Genomic DNA, 22,500 nt, shown 5'->3' on the forward strand with positions numbered 1-22,500 from the left:
GGCAATCCCCCTTATATATGTGTAATATAATTTTTTCTGAAACTTCAGACTTTTCAATCTGCTACACCACTGGTTTTAAATTGATATTAATGAAAATATCAATTTTTCACCTTATCACTTAATTTAAATTTACATGCATATATATAGATGTATATATATATATATATAGATATATATATATATATATGTATATAGAGAGATGTATATATATATATATATATATATATATATATATAGAGAGAGAGAGAGAGAGAGAGAGAGAGGAGAGAGAGATAGATAGATAGATAGATAGATAGATAGATAGATAGATAGATAGATAGATAGATAGATAGATGATAGATAGATAGATAGATAGATGTACATGTAATATGCACACATATAGGCATGCATACACATATACACCCATACACACACGACACGCGTATATATATATATATATATATATATATATTATATATATATATGTATATTATGTATGTATGTTTGGGCATATTCATATCTATTATATCAAAGTCAATGTCTTTATGTGTGTTCGTGTGTTACTTAGACATTCGAAACTGTTGCACCGACATAATGAAATTTGGAACAAGAAATCCAAGCCTAGGGAGAAGGGTAATTTCATGGACCAAAATTACTGAATGGATCTTTATGATATTTGAAACTTAGATTCAATGTATAAGGGCGGGTATAATGCAATATGTTTGGTTTGAATTTCAGATAGCTTAAAAGGGGCAGACCCCCATGAAAATTCATAAATTTTCGATGCTGATGAAATTTCAACCATGGGCAATTGACACATATCAAGAAGTATTCTCAAAGTTTCCACTTCACATGAGGATTCTAAGACACCCTAACGGGGGCCTTAACTCCCAAATTTTAATAATTTCTTTTATGATCCAAAACTGGGTCAAAAGTACTGAATGGATCTTAATGAAATTTGGAAATTATATTCTATGCATGAGGGCCATAACCCCCATGACAATTCATATATTTTTGCTGTTGATGAAATTTTAACCATAGATATTAGACACAAATGAAGAAATATCTATAAAATTTCCTCTTCTTACAAGTTAGAAAGACCCCTCCATGGGGACTTAGCACCCACAATTTAGTCATTTTATCTAAGCAAAAACGAAAACAGTTGTACTCTTGGAAGCTGTAGGGTCACCCGAGCATAAAAGATGAGCATCATTTGTAATTCAATGGTACAACAGTGTAAGAGTTTGCTTTGACATACACTTAGATTGTGATTTCTGCAATGTGCTGCATAAATTGTCAAGAAAATTAGAGGCATCTTTGCCTCCACTGATTCAGTTGCAAAGTGTTGTGTAAAGTTATTTAGTTGCAGACCTCCTTTCAGTCTTTTTATTATCACTGGGTCACACATATTGTAACATATTGTCACACATATTGTCACACAGATTGTAACATTGATTTCAAGACCTTCCCAGATGAGTTAATGGTTATTCAAAGACATTTATAGATTGTAAATTTATTCTGTCCAGTTACGTATTAGTATAGTGGTCATTTGCAAACGCCAGAGGTGACACTTTCATTTCTCCTTAGCCCTCACGTCACACAGTTGTTAATGTTTATTTCAGTTGGGTCACGCCCTTTTCAATTGCTATAGATTCGTAATGCATCTTACGGCTTTGCCTGTCACGTGGATGGTGAGGAATCCTATATTGGGAGTGGTAACTACTAGGGTAGAGTAAGCTGACTACTTATTGTGATCATTCATCTTTTCGTTTCCTGTAGCTTTGCTCTCTTTTACAAACCCAGTGAACATATATTTCTTATTTCAAAGAAATTCAAACAATAGATATAAGACCCAAGTTAAAAAGATTCTCAACAATTCAACTTCTCTGGTTGACATTAAGATGCCCACCCCCAACAGGGGCCTTAACTCTCACATTTTAGAGCTCCATGACCTTCATTTTTCAAGAGCAAAATCTTTTTAACAGGTTCAATAAGACTAGAATTTTGGAATATGCGCATAAAAATCAGTCGTATGGGACACATGTGGCACGATTACAATGTATTTTAGGGTGTGTAAAGAGGGAAAAAATCCTCATCTGGAAGTTTGATGAAATTCGAAACATATTTATTCCAGTTCATTACAGGAAATATAACAGAAAATTCTAGTTCTTCAATTGCATATAACACGGGCAATGCCGGGTATCTCTGCTAGTATATATATATATATACACACCACTCACATACATGTATGTATGTGTATGTAAGGGTGTGTGCGTATGTATGCATGTATGAATGTGTTTGTATCTATGCACACATGCATTAATACGCGCACACACACACACTCCCACGCACATACTATGTATGCAAAAGCAGGTAGCCAACCACGGAAGCATTTCATTTCACAGTCGGTGTAAATTTGTATATTTGATCCTACTGCGGAGCATTTCAAAGGTTGCTTTTTTCTTTGTTTTGTCACTTCCCATTTTTTGTTCTTTTTTACCATAACCTTAGTTATGGAACCCTCACAGTCAGTTAGTTACCTTTAGCAACGCATAGTGGTAGGCTAACTGCGCCATACTTGGGTACAAAACCAGAAGACGTCGTGAATATGCATGTTTATAGACAGATAGACAGATGGACAGATGGATGGATGGATGGATGGATAGATAGATAGATAGATAGATAGATAGATAGATAGATAGATAGATAGATAGATAGATAGATAGATAGATAGATAGATAGATAGATAGATAGATAGATAGATAGATGATAAGGTTCGTCCACTCCTGTCGACGATGGCCCAGGACAACACAAGGGAGGAGATGGGTTATGGTGTGCCCAGCTGTGGCCAATCAATCCGATATGTGCTCAGACGATTCTGCCGTAGGTCATGCACTTGAGGTCTGCTGACAATGAAGGCAAGGAGTTGACTCTGGACTTGTATAGTTCACAGTTTCTTTGTGCCCGCGCAATCCTTTTCTATTCACAGGGGGTGGTATTTCTGCTGGTGCAGCTTCGAAAGTTAGGGCGGTCCTCTGCTCGCATTTACCAGTTGTCAGGGTTGATATCAAAGCACTTCAGTGGGGCTTTGAGTGTATCCTTGAAGCGCCTCTTCTGTCCACCTTTCGTGCGCTTGCCTTCCACCAATTTGCTGCAAAAAAGGTCAATCATTTGGGAAGTCGTGTTTTAGGCATTCGAACAAGGTGGCCTGCCCACCTAACTTGTGCTCTACTCAGCTGTGTGAATGCTTGGCATAACAGCTCGAGATAGAACTCCTTTGTCTGGAACCTTGTGTTGCCAGGCAATATTAAGCGGCTCTCTCAGGGAGTACAAGTGGAAGCGGTTTAGCCGTTTGGGGTGGCGTTCGTAAACCGTCCAAGTTCCGCTGGCATGCAGTAGCGTAGGCAGCACAAATGTTTGCTACATATTCGAATTGGTAGCCAGTCTAACGCTTCTCCTCTCCCACATTGATACACGTAGCTGCCCGAAAGGTGAGTCACTTTTGCTATGCGTGTGTCGACTTCATCGTCAATGCTCACAGATCTGGAGAGCCTGCTGCCGATATAGTGAGCTTAACAACCTTCAGGGTTTCCCTTTCAACAGAAATAGTTGGTTCTACATACTGGTTCTGGGGCGTAGGTTGGTGCATGACCTCTGAAAACACACACACACATACATATATACACGTATATATACAAATACATATCTACATAGATATTTATAATTATATATATATATATATATATATATGTAGGCGCAGGTGTGGCTAAGAAGCTTGCTTCCCAACCACATGGTTCCAGGTTCAGTCCCACTGCGTGCCACCTTGGGCAAGTGTCTTCTAAAGCCCCAAGAGTGGATCTGGTAGACGGAAACTGAAAGAAGCTCGTCGTATATATATATCTTAGCGGTTCGGTAAAAGAGACCGATAGAATAAGTACTATGCTTACAAAGAATATGTCCTGTGGTCGAATTGTTCGACTAAAGGCGGTGCTCCAGTATGAACGCAGTTAAATGACAAACGAATAAAAGAATATATACGCACATGCGCACACACGTGTGCGCACAAATATATATATATATATATAGAAATTCGGGGTGAGTACTTGATAATTATAAGCACCTGTGTATACCGTTTGGTGGTGTAGGTGGTGGAGTAAATTGATCAAAATAAAAACATGATGCGAAGGATTCAGCGGTACATATGTTTCGGGCCTTTATTAGACAGATTTATAACAATGCATAATGTATGTCTGTGGCCTTCTTCAGCCGCGCACAACAGCTTCCACAAGGACATGTGTTACATCAAAAATTCTTGGTTGGGGATGCAAATCCTCCCATTCGCGTACGACATAATGCGGCAGCAGCATAGAATTGAAGCGTCCATCTACTTCTTCTCTCAATGCAGGATGAGGAAAAATGGATGTTGAAGTAATGTAAATAAATAAATACATGTATATACGTGAAGATGGAGGGGCGAGAATTCAGGACGAGGGATAAAAAATGTATAAAAAGTGTAAGTATAGAAAAATATAAAAATGTAGAGCATAAAGATATAAAGAGATATAAGATGTAAAGGGGGTATAAAGAATATAAAGAAATATAAAGAAATATAAAGAAATGTAAAGGCATAAGGTTATAAAGTAAAAATAGAAATAGAAATAAAAATAAAAGTAAAAAAACATGATAAAAATGTAACAAAATATAAAAAAATATAAAGATAAGGGATGTATAGAGGTTAAGGACCAAGCATGGTGGTCAGGAGATTGATAAAATTTAGTTGTAGAATTGTCAGTAAATCAACAGTTTCGTCTGGGGACCTAATGCGTTGTAAATCAGAGCTGTTGAGCGTTTAATCTGGTTCCTTGAATTATTTGGACTTCTAGTGCATACATACCAACATGGATACACACACCCATATACACGCGTACATATACGCCTCCAAGCCTATAAGCATACACACGCACTCGCGTGTAAACATGCACATAAACACACACACACCCACACGCACGTGCGTACACATACACACATACAACAGAATATCCGCATGTATACACGGACACTATACGTGTACACACTCACATGTACATACGCGCGCCCATCCCTACATACACACACGCATATGCCCACGCTTCCAGGTCTAGATATAAGATATTAAAGGATGTATATATATATATATATATATTAGAAGAAATAAGTACTCAGAAATCTGGATGGTTTTATATTTACAGATATTTATTGATATGTCATATGTTTTTATAAATCATATATTAGCGCTTGCGTCCACTCTAGTGGAGTCTTCAGATTCAATTTTATCAGATTTGTCTCCTTTTATAGCATTATTGAGTGTGTAGGGGTGGAAAGAGATATGAGATGGTAAAAGAGGGTGAGGAATGTGGAGAAAGTGAGAGTGCGTGTGTGGGGGTGTATGTGTGTGGGTGTGTGTGTGGGTGTGCCTTTGTATCTGAAAGGAATGTCAATGGAAAAGAGAAGGAAAGGAAGAAGGAAGAGAGAAAGAAGAAAAAAATGTATTTACTTTTATACAGCTGGTCAGTTCTTTCAATAGAGAGTGATTCTTGGCTTTTAAAAATGGCAAAACCAGGTGGCTACTCCAAGGGGGGAGGGGTAAATGTTATTTTTCAAAAAAAAATGTCTGGATTTCTTTTTATCATTCTTATCCTTTATGTGTGCGTGTGTGTGGGTGGATGGGTATCTGTGTATCTGAAAAGAGTGTTAATGGAAAAGAGAAGGAAAGAAAGAAGGAAGAGAGAAAGAAGAAAAAATGTGTTTTCATCTTTGCAGCTGGTCAGTTCTTTCAATAGAAAGTGATTCTTGTCCTTTATGTGTATGTATGTATGTATGTATGTATGTATACGAATAGATGTATCCCTATGTCTGCTCGCGTGCGTTTTCATGTGTGTGCGTTCATCTGCACGAGAGAAACATTTACATACACTTAAACCGACGCTTCGTTCAGTGAGTCGAACGAAGACTAAAGCGCGTTTTGAAGTCGGATAATTCTGTTAATAAGGGGAATAAAGGACGTCTTGCTTGCTTTACCAAAATGTAGCTTTCCATTGATAAAGCGACGCTGTTGCTGAGATTTTCTTATTGCTGTTTACTTCATATGAATTTAATATTCTGCGCTTTGCCAACCGTTAAGTTTTACAGAATGCCTTTTTCAGAACCTCAACAGAAACAACACACGCGCACTCATGCATGCATGCACGCACGCATCACTGTGTGCGTGTGTGTGTGTGTGAACACACACTAGTGAAATTCCCTTGTAACGAACACTGTTATAACATTGCTCTGTATAACGAATTTTTTCAATCCTCGCCACAAGCCTCTTGAAGCAATGTTAAAGAATATCTTGTTGTGTCTGAGGAGAGTCATTTTCTTTTTGTGCCTTATAATGTAACACACTCACCGGTAAAATTTCCACTGATTTGTTATTTTTATTTCCCTAAAATTTTCGTTGCGTCTTGCAACCTTTTCAACACACGAACTCATATAATGAATCTTGCAAACCAAATCCAAAAACGAAATATTAAAGAATATCGTTATAACGAAATTTATTACAACTTATTACGAATTATATTTGAATCCAACTTGCAACTTTCCCAAATTTCTTGCTGTAAAGGTAAGAAATTTTGTCCCACTTCATCCCTTGCACATATAACTCCTTAACAAGATACTGATATCAAACAATACAGCCCTCAGTTCCACATCTTTATGTATGCGATATTTCGAATATTGGCACGCAAAAAGATTGAACACGTAATCAACAACTCTCTGTCGTTCTTGTCCTTTGAATCTTTGGTAAATATCAGGACTGCTTAGGTACAGTACGCTTAGGTACGCTTGAACATCTTCATTGTTGCATTCTTGATAATTAATGTTCAGTCTACATTACTACCGCGTTATTTATTTATTTATTTAATATTAAATGCGCAAACTAGAAATATTTTTGAGGTAACAGCCCGTAACATCAAACTTACAGACGAATATTTATTTGAAAAGAAGAATCTGATTCCTTCTTATTAATGTCCAATTGATTCTTTGTGGATTTGACTTTAGGAACTTACATACTTTTGCATACACAACATGAAGGTGAATTTAAGTGTTTTGTTCGTTTTGCGAAATTTCTATTTGGTTCGTAAGAGATACAAACATGTTACTGTGGTTTCGTGTAAATTATGGAGGACATAGCGAAGAAAAGGCAGTTTTTGTTTTTAAAATGTTGGGAATTCTAAAAATTCTTGATTCTTACAAAAGAAGAAAGACATTATATTGTAGTTTAGCATCATTTCGTCAACATTGCCTATGATTGTTAAGGATCAACCTAAAGCTAAATAAAAACCAAAAGAAGTAACCCTTGGTCCACAACGCGAACGCATATTGGCCGGGATGTACGAAGATATTGATGGTCCATACGTATATGGTTTACAAATTTAAGGGAAACAAACATTTCAGTTAACAGGCCGCTTATTCCAGAAAAAGCTTTGGACGTGGTCAAACATTTGTGTCACTCGGAGTTCAGATAACTGAAGCGGTTTCATGAGTGATGAAGGATAACAGCCCAAGTAATATGTGGTGAAGTAACTAACACGTCAGTACAGAAACAAAAAAGCATCAGGTGAAAAGATGGAGAAATAAAAATTATTTCTTGCAACAATAAAGTCATATTAATTACCTCATCGCTCTCTGGCAACCAACAGGGACTAAGCAAAGAAGGAAAGAAACCGGCGCTTTAACCCTTGTTGTTTGCAGTAAGGCGACAGGAACTGAGATATCACGCTTCATGGTTAACAGCCAGTACAGACCATTTGTGGTGATCTTTCTTTACGAACTCCTTGTACTGTCTGTTTGGGGTTCCTCTATCGCGGTGACAGGAGGAGAGTTAGTCATAGGTATGATCTTGGAAGTCGATGGTCCTAGCTACGCACACACACCTAACTTTTAGTGAACCATATATATATTGTTGATTTTTCTCTTGTCTCTACCGTCGTGAACCACCCAGCTGAGTAACATCTCAGAATGCTCTGTCAACTTTGACATAATATAGATCTGTTTGTGTGTATGTGTATCGATGTATGTGTGTATATATATATATGTATATATAATCAGCATTTGTATGTACATATATATTTTTACACACACACAAGAGGTGAAACGAGGGATGGAGAGTCGTTGGAGAGATCACAGCATGTGTCACGAAAGATTTTCAGACAAAAGACACTAAAATAAAAATAATAACAAAAAACTAAAGTGAAGACCGAGTATATAGTGCGCGTAGTTAATTGTCAAAAATATGACCATCTCCAAATGTAACAATATACGTATATGCATGTGCGCGCGTGCGTCTGTGTGTGTGTGTGTGGTCGTGTAAAGACCTAGGTTGAAGAGGAGTGTGTGCAAGACTTCCTGGTCACAGGTGACTGCGCACTCAACGCGCCACAGAAGCCCAGATGCAGTAGAGCATGAACTGCTTTTCCACTGCCTGCAACTTCAGCCACTCAATCAGACCTCAGAAGACAAAGTTCATATTACAACCTACCCCGCAGAAGCCATATGTAGAACCAAGTATCACTGTCGAAGGGGAAACGCTTGGAATTGTGGATAAGTTCTCTTACTTCGGTAGCATGTGGACACACTCATCACAAAGGGACATTCATCATTCGGGCAGCTCTGTGAATCAATGGGAGAGGAGAAGCGTTAGGCTAGCTACCAATTCGAAGGTGTACCAAACAAGTATACTGCATACGCTACCGTATGCCAACGAAACTCGGACGGTTTACGAACACCACGCCAAAAAGCTAAACCGCTTTCACATTAACTGTCTGAATGAGCACCTGGAAACACAAGCTCCAAGACAAAGAGGTCTTCTCTTGAGCTGATCTGCCAAGTATTCACACACAGTTGAGAAGAGCGCAAGTCAGGTGGGCAGACCACCTTATTCGAATGCCTAACACACGACTTCTCAAATGATTGTTTTACAACAAACTGGTGGAAGACAAGGGCACTCAAGGTAGACAGAAGAGGCGCTTCAAGAAACCTCACTGAAGAGCTTCGCTATCAATCCCGACTTCTGAGAAATGGAAGCGCAAGACCGCCCTACCTGGCGAAGCTGCACCAATAGAGATGTCACTTCCTACGAACAAAACAGGATTGCAGGGACTCAAAGAAAACCCGAACTGCGCAAGTTCAGAGCCAACTCCTTGCCTTCAGTCCCAGCCGACCACAAGTGCCCGACCTGTGGCAGAGCCTTCCGAGCTCACATCGGACCGATCGGCCACAGCCGGACACACCGTGCACCGTATTCTTCCATGTGATGTCCTTGGTCATCGTCGACAACGACAGTATGTCATCTGTCATTACGTTCTGTCTTCAAATTCCGCCGAGGTCGACTTTGCCTTTCATCCTTTCGGGGTCGATAAATTAAGTACCAGTTGCGTACGGAGTCGATCTAATCGACTAGACCCTCCCCAAAAATTTCGGGTCTTGTGCTAGAGAGTCCAAAAGAATATATTATTTATCTTGTATGTACATCATATATGTATATAGTGTATATATCTTGTATATATATTAGGCTCATGATCGTAAGATTGGAGTTTTGATTCCCGAACTGGGTGACGCGTTATGTTCTTGAGCAAAACACTTCATTTCACGTTGCTCCAACACTCAGCTGGTAAAAATGAGTAGACTTGCGACGAACAGGTGTGCCGTCCAGGTGAGGTAATATATAAGCCTTGAAACCAGGAAACCAGCCGTTATGTGTCAGTATGACTCGAGAAGGTAACTTTACCTTTACTTTACTTTAGGACTAAACTCCGAACGATGTGGTTAGGAAGCAAGTTCTTATCACACAGCCATATATATATATATATATATATATATATATATATATATATATATATATATATATATATATGGAAAAAAAGTCAAGATAGAAAATGCTAAAATAATTTTATAAAAAACATTACAGTACCGGTTTCAGTCATTAAGACTTTTGCAACTGTAACAATTAAATAATTAAATTTAGAAAAATTAAAAGAAAAGTTTTTTTAAAAGAATATTTCCATAGTATTCAAATACAAGTGGCATTTTCCTTGTTTCTGCCTGTTTCTCTCTCTCTCTTGTTTACTCCTGTGGGTTCGAGGTCGTTGTGAATTCTTGGTAGGGAAGAAGGAGGAGGATGCGGAGAAGGGGAAGAAGAAGAATTTGGGAGTGCCATGATAGTAGTATGTTGAATGGTCAGTGGATGGTAGCAGTTGCTGTTCAATTCATGAAGATATTTCTTTTGAGTGCTTTGTTTATAGAATTTGCGTAGGTGTTATTCTAAAAAGCATTAGCGATAAAGTTAGGAAGGAGAAGGAAGGAAACAAAGAAGAAGAAGAAGAAGAAGAAGAAGAAGAAGAAGAAGAAGAAGAAGAAAGAAGAAGAAGAAGAAGAAGAAGAAGAAGAAGAAGAAGAAGAAGAAGAAGGAAGAAGAAGAAGAAGAAGAGAGGAGGAGGAGGATGAGGAGAAGAAAGAGAAAGGAGAATAAGAATGTAGGTAGTGTGAAAGTAGTGAGGTGTTAAATGACTTAAAATTGGCACGTTATGGATTATAGCAGTTATTGGGGCTGTTTTTTAATGAATTCTTGGGAATCTCTTGAGTGTATCATTTTTAATATTTGCGTGTGTATTTGTGTTATTCTAAGACCGTGATGGATATGTCGTTTGTCGTAGACGCGTTCAGAAGGGGCCTGTATTTTGTAATAAAGAGAGTTTCTTTACTAATTCATTGGCTCCAGGTTGTATCGTCCCTGAATTGGTAAAGGGGAAAAATTCTGAAGTTTGGATTTTTGCTGGCGCAAATGTCTATGTGTTGGCTGAATGCTATTTTACTGTTTTGGGGAATTTTTATCTGGGATCTGTGCAGGGCCATTCTTTTACGTAGACTATTTTTTGTTTGGCCTATATATTGCTCTTGACACCCATAGCAGGTTAGTGTTTATATCAGGTTCTCCGAAGTACATGTGAAGCTGCTTTTCACTGTGAAACTTTGTCCCTATTTGAAGGAGAACTATGATCTCTCAATTAGATAATTGCATATCCCACAATTGGGTCTTCCACATTTTTTACTGACGGATTCTGTGTCGTTGTTGTTGAGCGTATTTGGGGCTTTGTGTTAGGAGACTTTTCATAGATTTGGCTGTCTCTTGCTTTTTATGATGGTATATATATATATATTATATATTATATATCTATATAATATATATATATATATATATATATTATATTACTAAGCAATAAAGGGTTTAGCAACGAATTGCCTTACCACATACCGAATTTAGAAATAGCAGTCAAAGAGTTATAGCTATTTCTTCTACTAAAAAGGGAGATCTCAGTAAAAACAGCAATTGGAAGGCAGACACAAACAGGTAAGAGAGAATGAATTGACGGCAATCTATCATACAATTTTAAGTTATCTACGGACGTACGTTCGAAATCAAGTTTTTAGGAAAGCATAAGAATTAAATATTAAATAATTCTATCTTACCAAAACTTCTTTTCTCTTCAGCGTAGAATACTATAATCATAAATGATTATATATTGAATTTTGAGATACTAGAAGGCACCAACTCACTCAGTATCAGAGCGAGCTAGAATCCGCAACTAGTATCACCAAATTCAATGTGTGAATGAAAAGATTGTGTCACCAGCCCCTTCCCACCCGCGTGTAGCCAAAACAAGATGCTGTGGTCATCTACTGAGATAAAATATATATATTATATATATATATATTATATATATATATATATATATATATATATAATATATATATATATATATATATATAGTAATCCCTCGACTATCTCGAGTGTTACGTTTCAAAACTCCCCGTGATAGGTGAAAATCCGCAAAGTAGAAACAGTATTGTACTGAATATTTTCGTTTTTTCTTTTTTTTTTTTTTGGCATTTTTAAGATTTGTATATATTTATCTAACTATGCTGTTTCAAACGAAACAATGTCTATATGATGGGGCAATATTTATGCTGACCTTAAGGCGGCGAGCTGACAGAATCGTTATCTTCCTGGACGAAATGCTAAGCAGTATTTCGCATGTCGCTACGTTCTGAGTTCAAATTCCGCCAAGGTCGACTTTGCTTTTCATCCTTTCGGAGTCGATAAATTAAATACCAGTTACGCACTAGGCTCGATGTAATCGGCTGGTCCCCTCCACCAAAATTTCAGGCCTTGAGCCTATTATTATTATTATTATTATTATTATTATTATTATTATTATTATTATTATTATTATTATTATTATTATCGTTGTTGTTATTATTATTATTATGTGGAGGTGCGTGGCTTAGTGGTTAGGGCGTCAGCATCATGACCGTAAGATTGTGCTTTCGATTCCTGAACCGGGTGACGCGTTGTGTTCTTGAGCAAAACACTTCATTTCACACTGCTCCAGTCCACTCAGCTGGCAAAAATGAGTAATGCTGCGATGGACTGGCGTGCCGTCTAGCTGGGGAACACATACGCCATAGAAACCGGGAAACCAGGCCCATGAGCCTGGCTAGGCTTTGAAAAAGGTCGTATTTATTTATTTATTTTATTATTATTATTATTATGCCTAGTGGTAATTTTTCTGTCGCTATGTTCTGAGTTCAAATTCCGCCGAGGTCAACTTTGCCATTTATTCTTTCGGAGTACCATTTGAGTACTGTGGTCGATATAATTAACTTACCATCCTCCAAATTTCAGACCTTGTACCTATAGTAGGAAGAATTACTATTATTATCGATTTGACCCGGGTTCGTACTTATTCCTGGTAAATTGATGTGGGTAGTAGGTCACTACCTGTAGCCTTAGGTATCCACAATATTTCAATTGTCTTTCAAATAGTTTTTCAAATACTTGAAACCCTCTTGATTATCTTTCCTGTCCCTAAAGAAGCAAATTTTCTGTGGAAGGTCTACAGGACATTGTATTCCAATCTACTTCAACTAGTTGACTATATCTTTGCTTACAATTCCCAACGCACCAATTATTATAGGCACAACATTTACTGTTTTCATGTTCTAAATTCTTGCAATTTCAAATTTTTAAGTGATTGTACTCTTTCTTTTTGTTCTATCGTCGTCTTTAATTATTATTATTATTATTATTATTATTATTATTATTATTATTATTATTATCATCATCATCATCATCATCAACAGCAGCAGCAGCATTATTATTATTATTATTATATTATTATTATTATTATTATTATATTATTATTATTATCATTATTATTATTATTAAGGTGGTGAGCTAGTAGAATTGTTAGCACGTCCAGTAAAATGTTTAGCGGCATTTCGTCCGTCTTCACGTTCTGTGTTCAAATTCCGCCGAGGTTGATATTGCCTTTCATCCTTTTGGGGTCAATAAATTGAATGCTAATGAAACACTTGGGTCGATGTAATCGACTAACCCCCTCCCTCCAAATTTCAGGCCTTATGCCAATGATAGAAAGGATTATCATTATGCAGTGAGAGAGTAATGCATGCCATCAAATTGACACTGGGCTACAAATATACGAAGCCCAATATACTCATCATGAGTACCCGTCACATAAGGGTACATCAGGCACATGCATCACAACCATATCTGTGCGACATGGTGATCTCATATCGAGATAAACAGCGCATGAGCTTGTAGGTGGGGCCAAGTTAGAAATTTTTTCAGGTCAAGTAGCCCAACCGCCCAAAAGGTCACTGAATAAGGTTTGCTTAAGGATGATGAACGAAACACACGTTACGAGAATTATCCAAAACCCTAAAAATTCCTCTCAACACGTGGCTATGATGTTCCCCCACTACTTCTGCTCGTGATCAGAGATGTACATATCGTCAGCCACTAAAGGACATGCTCAACTGGTTATGGTCAAACAACTGACAAGTAAATCTGTGGTACTGAGTAGAATATTTGCTAAATAATTTCTAACCATTAATTTTTACTGCCTTGATTTCTAAATTCGCCTGCCGATGTCCTCTACGGAGTGCGTAAGATATTCGAGGACAGATTAATGTTTATAAAAAGACATATATAATAACAGATAACTTTATTTATCAAAAAATGTTATGAGGATAAAAATAAACCTTTTCTTTAATGTTATTCAATAAAGCTACCTTCAGCTTCAACAACTGCTTCTATACGAGACCTAAATCATCTACACACTCGAATCCACTGGTCCTGGTTCATTTTGGACATTACTCTGACTATGGCAGCTTTCAAAGAATCTTTGGTGTTATGGGCGTGTTCATTGATCTATCTCTCAACAACGCTCCACATGTAATAGTCCAATGGTTTGAGATCTGGGGGATTAGGATGCAAAATGTTAGGGGGTTACGTGATCATGAAAATTTTCAACCACCCATTCCTGTGTTACTAGAGCCATGTGGTATAGTGCAGAGACTTACTGAAACGCATATGGCCTTCTATTGCATACACTGTGTATCCAGGGCTTAACAATTATTTCCAAGAATTCAATGTAGGCGGCAGAGTTAACTCATCACATAAGACTTATGTCTGTCTTCGTGGACAACATTACTGACTTCCTTCTGACACATGGAGGTCTTTTGCAATTGATCTCATGGACTTTCTGGGATTGTAATCAATAGTCTGTTGAATTTTCTAAATAAATTGAGGTGTTCTGATGATTTCAGAGCGTTTAGAATGCTTTATATGCTTCGATACTGGTGATACGTTTCCATCTTCAGTCTCCAGCTCCTTACAAATTTTGTAGACGAAAGATCTGGCAACTTTTAAAGATCGAGATGTTTCTAAATCACTATGCTCAGCATTTATAACCACAATAACAGCAAGCCTCTTCATTTCTTGAGTAAGCCGAGGGTCTGCCGTTATTATTTTCCGAAACAAAGATAATATAGTGTTAGCAAAAATGCAGCAATGGCCAAAAAAAGGTATGTCCTCAAATTGTTTACGCACCCTGTATTCTTGTGTATTTTATTGTTTCTCATCTAGTTATATATATTGTTTTTCAGACCAATTATTCATGTTCATTCAAAATTATATTTGTGTATCTGTTTTTCTTTATAGCATCAATGCACCGACCGTCTGTATGATGCTGGAGCATTTACAACAGCCATGAAGTAGCTTGAGGTTAAAATTTACTTTTCTTTCAATTATCATGTTCTCTGACGCGTTGTAGTCGGATAATCTTTCTGCTGTATTTTCTCTTGAGAAAACACAGTTGCATCTATAAAAATCCATGCATTTCTGCATATCATTGTTATAATTTATAATATGATTCTATTTGAAGAAACGTACAGAATATTTATTTCGAGGTTCCTCTTTATTTTTAAGTCGGAGTGATGGTAAACAGACAAGCAAGAAAATTTGACTGGTTAAGGCGGCGAGCTAGTAGAATCGAAGAAAATACCAAGCAGTAACTGTTACAGATTTTTACGTTCTGTGTTTAAATCTCACCGAAGTCGACTTTGTCTTTCATCATTTAGGGGTTAATAAAATAAAGTACCTGTCAAGTACTGGGATCGATGTAATTGACCTGTCCCTCCCTTCTTAACCGATGACCTTGTACAAATATTAAAGAGAATAAGACAAGCTAACAGAATCGTAAGCATGAAATACAAAATGCTTAGCGGCATTTCTTCTGACCCTTTACGATTTGAATTCAAATTCCGCAGAGGTCGACTTTGACTCTCGTAATGTAGAGACATATTTTTTATTCTTCGAAACAGTTTATTTAAGTTTTATCAAATGGAAATTTCTTTGAAATACTTATAAAAATAACTGTAATTACCCATGATGAGGCTACCCTCGATACCCAGGGTAGGCGACAGAAAACAAAGAGGTTTGTAATTTACACTCATTGCATTTTCATATCCTCAATGCAATGACTCCCCCAAAGAATTATGCTATAAGACTAAACGCTACAATGGGAAAAACATCACAAAATCAAAATTTAAAGCTAAATGTACAAGAGGAAGAAGAAAATAAACATTTTAGTGAACAATTAAAAGAAGATATCCCAAATACCTGAATAAGTTACCTTGAAAACAGCAACAGTCATAACAATAGTGGTAACGACTCCCGTATACAATTAATTATTGTGTCCTATTCATTAAGCAATTGTGTGAAGGCATACTTTCCGTTAATGAAATATGAATTAATTGAATTTTTAGACCTATCACAGTTACATGAAAAAGATTTAAGGTGCAGGAGTGGCTGTGTGGTAAGTAGCTTGCTTACCAGCTACATAGTTCCAGGTTCAGTCCCACTGCTTGGAACCTTGGGCAAGTGTCTTCTACTATAGCCTCGGGCCAACCACAGCCTTGTGAGTGGATTTGGTAGAGGGAAACTGAAAGAAGCCCGTCGTATATATGTATATGTATATAAATATATATATGGGGGGTGCGTTTGTCTCCCCAACATCACTTGACAACCGATGCTGGTGTGTTTCCGTCCCCACAACTTAGCACTTCGGTAAAAGAGACCGATAAAATAAGTACTAGACTTACAAAGAATAAGTCCTGGGGTCGATTTGCTCGACTAAAGGCGGTGCTCCAGCATGGCCGCAATCAAATGACTGAAACAAGTAAAAGAATAAAAAGTAAAGAGAGTAGGAGAATTTCGTAAAACTGAAAAGCATTTCTTGCTAATTTCTTTGCTAATCCAAGAAATGGCAAAGAGAAAAATTATATATCTCCTCTTACAAAGATATGGAAGTAGACAAAATGTCCCTCACGTCAAGTAATATAACAAGCACTTCAGGAATATTCAAAGAAGTTCTTTCCATTGATAACGGCAAACGTTATGACATTTGATACACCTCTAAAACTGAAAATACAAACAAAATAGGCTGAAATTGTGAGACATATCTCTGCCTATTCATTTGTGCTTTCAGTATATGGGTAAAGACATTCAAAAGTCCTAATAAGAGACATAAGAAACGACTTATATCCATGGTTAGCAGTGATTTTTGTATCGCGGTACGGGATGGAGCGATAGGGTTAGTCAAAGCATGCTTAGTGAAAGTTGACCTGTGGTGAAGTGACTTCAAAATGGATTTACATGTCCTAATAACAACGGAAGATCACAGATCCATACCATAACTGTAGAAAGCGCTGAGACAAAGGAATAAGAATAATAACACAAGCTTCGAATCTATATTTGTCGGAATAAAACTCACGTTAGAGCTGAATACCTGAAGGACTAAAAACAAACAAAAAACAAGAAAGAAAAACTAGAAAAAGAAAATTAATAAAAATAAGCAGCAAGAACCAAAAAACTAGAGCACCGCCAGAGCACCACCAGCCAAAACACTAGAAACTGATGAGCAACTATCCCGTTCCCTAACAATATCAAGCTGTAGTACCACGCCTTCATGTTATGATGAGAAAGAAATAATAATTACAGAAGAAAATTTCAAATGGTTGATGAAAATACAAAAAGGGAAAATTTACAGAAGAAAACAACATAAAGCAACAAAAATAGGTGAGAGGGAACGATTTCGTCGAAACGACAACGAAATCTATCCTCAACAAAATATTGAGTATTCTGTAGATATGACCTGGAATTCGATAAGTCTAGTCGGTAGCTGCTTTGTGAAATTTTGGGACCTAACTCTTCAATCCACCGCTGACTGGAGGACTAAGAATGCTATGGCTAACGATACACACACATCCGTTGAGACTGAGGCTACAGCATTTCCAGTGTTTCCTTGACAGTGAGGCAAGTGTTGTCGTCTTTTGTCAAACTCGCTTTTCCGCCGTTCGTTTCTGTCACAGAACTGCAGTCTTGAATCAAGCTTAGACCGAGGCAGAGTGCTTGATACTCAGAGTGTCATCAGGATCTCACATCCCTTTGCCTGATGTTTTATAGAGATTTAATGGCTAGCCCAACACAATCCAGGTGTACATCCAGGATGGTGTTTCAGTCGACCACTAGCACTAAAAAGCGGGACTTTCCCAGGAAAATCTCCTGGGGCCTGAAAAACTAGCCACCATGCCCTGGTCGGGGTTTACACGACGACTAGCCTTAAGGTACTACCTTCGCTACTGTACACATTCATAACCAATAACATACCGTCTGGGTTCAGGAAGTTCAAAATCCAGGCCTTTCCGAAACAGCATCGCCATCTTGCCCTGTATTTCCAGGTCGAGTAAGAGATATGAAGATCTCAAAATAGCTAAAAGTGGTTACTAAGAAGTATGTGCCAGAAATCCTTCTGTCACTGATGGTCATCGCATTCAGACCTCGTGACCTGATATCATTGAACTCAGGGTGACCCCAGGTCACGTCCATTTGTACACCTCACTCTCAGAGCTGCCATGCTGGTAGAAAAGGGAGAGAAAATGAGCTTGCTTATATGACCATTTGGTGGGCAATAGACTGGGTGACTTGGACTTTATGAAACTGAAAAGTTCTTTAGACACCTACGGCTAGAGACATACAAAACAATGAGGGGTAATTTTCCCCAATGGCGTGGCAACCCCATCGTAAGGACCAGCAGTTTTGTGGTACTAGCAGGTCCTGAAGATCCATGCCTCTTTTTCAATGTTTTCCTTTTGTGCGATAAGGGACATCAGCTTTTGATTTGTATTCTTTTCAGCAAAAACACTGGGGTGGTTGTATTTTGTTGACACTGTGTTTGTGGGCCTCTTTGCTGGTACCGTTCTTCTGCGTTACCTCTTTGTTGAGGTGAGTGTTGGTGATGTAGGTGGTGGAGTTGTGATTTTTTCCGTGTTTCGTGTGGTTATAGTTTAGGTGATGCTGTCATGATTGTGGGATTCGTTTTGAGGAAGCATAGCATTTCCTTTTAAAGTTTATTGTTTTTCTTTTGTTTTTATTTTCTTGGTTGCCCTTTCTCCTTGCAAGACAATTTTTCTACGTCAGAATGATCTGATGCAAGTGAGGATGAAGACCTGTTTTTGCATGTGTCCATGTATATGTTTGTGTTTGAAAGAGCGGAAGAGAGAAAGCGAGTAGGATGGAAATTTTCCTGGGTGATAGGCTTTGGTTCAGTTGTTAGTGGTCTTGCTGTCACTGTAGTTGTTGATACTGCTGTCACTTAACTACTTAAACGAGTAGTTGTCACAGCTGTTTTAAGCGGTTTTCAGCACCACAAAAGTGGCATCTTGGCTTCTACCCTTATCTGCAACAAATAGCTCTACACCTTTGGGCAGGCGAATAAGGTCTAGGACATTTCTACATCTTCCAGTTTGCTCTGAAGGTGGATCTCCAGTGTTGTTACAAGCCAAAACGCCCGCTTAGTTCGTTGTACATCACAGAAGGTGATGCCGCCCTCCAGGACAAAACAGGCCAAAACAGGATATCCAACAGTAATGGAATTCACTCTATTTTAACACGACAGGTAATTCTTCCTAAATACGTCAGACAATTTGTATATCAACTATGGAGTGCTCAGTATGAAGTCCGCATTCTTAAAAAATACTTCCACTCTTCCGAACAACCTTGGCCTATATTTCTTTGAAGCTTTTACAATCTGGGTGTGAATTGCTACTTCTGATCGTCGGATTTTCACCGACGCTCAGAGATATAACACCGTTTTCTGGGCAGTTGCTGCCAAGACCTCAGCTGGAATTTCAACTGTGTCAGATATTCCTCCTTGTAGTTTAGGAGAGCGAAAATTATTTTGTTGACTTCGACGCCATGCCTGCAAAAGATTACATGGCCGTGGGGTTGCTCCTATCACTTAGTGTGACGTCATCGTTATTCATGTGATTATCACTGTTGTTGCTGTTCTTGTTGTTGATGTAGTTGTTACTGTTTTCGTTCCTTTCGTTGTTAATGTTGTCACTGCTGTAGTTGTTGTTGCTGATGTTGTTGCTATCGTTATTAATACTGTTGTTGTTGTTGTTGTTAATGGTGCTGTTGTTGCTATCACTATTGTTGTCGTCACTGGTGATTTTTTTGGTTATAGCTGTTGTTGTAATAATGCTCCCTGGAGTACCGACTCCACCGCATGACCTGATCGAGGCGACATGTAGCAGAATACTGCCTCTATCAAGAAGGTATGCTCTCTTTCGGCTACCACTTTAATTGTATGATGGTTCTCCTCGATGATTCTATTTCCTCTTGTATCTGAAAGCGGTTCTAAAGTAGCGCCCAACTCTCCACTTACCCTGCATCTCACTGAGAGAGATAAGGCGCTGTGGGCAACAGCTCCGCGTTTCTGAAACACGAAACTGATGTCCATCAGCACCTTATCCATTGGCCCATTCTCCAGAAATATCAAGTTCAAAACACTAGTAATTTCAACTGTCCTAAATTTCCTCTCTGTAGCTTCTCACTCGGGCCAACAGCCAATCATTGTGAGATACAACCCTTGCCGATAGTACGTCACATCTACCGCAAACCTCTTCCAACTGCTTCTCACTCAGGTTTCCCCACCCCCTCTCAAACACAGTGTAGTATTGATTGACTAACACCAGTCACCACATCAAGCCACTCTTCCTAGTGACATCAGGGTCATCCTTTCAGTCCAAAAGCAATGTTATTTCCAATCTATGTGATGCATATCATGGTTCCTCTTCAACTCCGGTTCCTCCACACTCACCCCGGTTTTCCTCACCCTAGTAAAAATATCGGTTTTATTTTTCTCTGAGGACATAATGACTACTCGCAGCTGCAGTTCAAAATCCTTGATCAAGTTTCTTAAGATGCCCAGATGTCGCTTTACAATCATTTCTGCGGCTCCCTTTAGTCTTCAGCTCCAGATGCTTACCTTCCCACAGCTATTCGACTATCCATCTTTTCCCCTCAAACACTGCATATAAATTCTTTGTCCTGAAACTTACAAGGAACATCCATTCTTTTTTCTCCTGGCTCATTTTAACAATTCCACAGTTCTGGTTCTTCTGCTGCACACTCAAGGCACACCATACACCTCCAAACACTTTCCTTCACCAAAAAGCACGCTTTCCAAACTTCTGATTACATCCATCCATTTCGCTACATCAATCCCTTCAACAATGTATTCTGTTACGATCACTTTGACCCTTAATCGCTTTCTGTGTACTCTCAACCAGCAGACTGGTACCCTTATTACTCGCTACCTCCAATCAAATGCTCTTAAACTGCTCATCCCATTCCTGCTATCCATCAACCTTAATGTTATGAGGATGATTGTGTAAGCTGTATCGATCAGGACCATCATCATGCTTTTTTTTCCCATTAGAACTTTCACCACGGGCAGGGACAAAAAGTACGTCCCTACTTGATTGAAGGGACAGATACCAGCTCTCTCTTCAACCAAGTCTCCCCACTTTACTTTGTTTCCGTAACTGCAGTGGATCGCCTGGATAAAGTGGGCTCTTTGCAGTCTCTGACAATGTGCAGCCTGTGACATTCGAAGCACTGCTCCTTGAAAACTCGCACTCGCTCGCTTTTCTCTTCTGATCTCATGCTTCTTTCAACTAGCCTTCTCCTTGCACCCTGCTCCACGGTAGTCACTGCCGCAATGCTTTGTGCACTCTTGGATCTAATCACTAAATAATCCAGTAGCCATGATCCCGATATCCCGCGACTGTGTAGCTATATTGAAATGTGATCGGGGAAGCTAGTCACAAACGCCAGCTTGACTGACCTCCCCAGCCCTTCTCCAGTGTATCCAGCCATTCAAACCAACCTCGTTGGTGAACAAGTTAACGAACACATCCACTTATTCCTTGGTTTATTTAGTTCAACCTAGCCTCCCGTAAATCACAAACATTAATCTGTAAAAGCTTCTTTTAACCTGGCTTCTTTTCTTCCTGCATCAAACTAGCTTCTTCGCTTATCTGTAAATGCGGCGCCAACGCTATCTCCTCTAAATATGGCGGCATAAACTCGCTAATACCCGTTAATACCCTACGGTTTCGTTCATATCCTATAGATCGTTAATAGCTTGAAGTTTCGCGACCTGCTTAACCGTCTTCACATATGCAACCGCATTTCTCTCACCAATAAACAGTCTTATAGATCGCTAGCGATTATTTCAATGTTAGACATGTTACCACAGTTATGAGCAGAAGTAGTTTGTGATGAGAATAAAGCGAACACAGGTTAAAGAAAAAAGTAAAAATTAAAAAATTCATCTTTTCCTTAATCACAGAAGAAAGAGGAGCAGGTTACACCGCAAAAAGAAACAGAAGGAACATCTACTCGACGTGGAGACCGTTTTTTTCTTCCTTGATCCTCTCTCACTCTCTCTTTCTATCTATCTATCTATCTATCTCTATCTCTACCTCTTTCCCTCTCTCTACCCCCTCCTCCCTCTCTCTCTATCCCCTTCCTCCCTCTCCCTCTACCGGCACAATGGCAACACCTTCATCTGGTAAGAAAAGGAGATTGCTAAATGCATCTCGCAACCTGTAATCTTATCCCCTTTAATAATAATAATAATAATAATAATAATAATAATAATAATAATAATAATAATAATAATAATAATACTAACAACAACAACAACAACATCAACAACAACAACAACAATA

General features: G+C 38.4%; 1 long non-coding RNA gene across 1 annotated transcript in view; it reads left to right on the forward strand.

Moving 5' to 3' along the window:
* LOC118764866 overlaps nt 1–22,500 on the forward strand; it is a 71,055-nt gene that overhangs the window by 7,824 nt on the left and 40,731 nt on the right. Inside the window, exon 2 of the long non-coding RNA XR_005000689.1 lies at nt 15,080–15,142. This is a non-coding gene — a long non-coding RNA (uncharacterized LOC118764866). The remainder of the gene's footprint in view (nt 1–15,079; nt 15,143–22,500) is intronic.

This window comes from Octopus sinensis, linkage group LG9, assembly GCF_006345805.1.
Source record: "Octopus sinensis linkage group LG9, ASM634580v1, whole genome shotgun sequence".
NCBI lineage: Eukaryota > Metazoa > Mollusca > Cephalopoda > Octopoda > Octopodidae > Octopus > Octopus sinensis.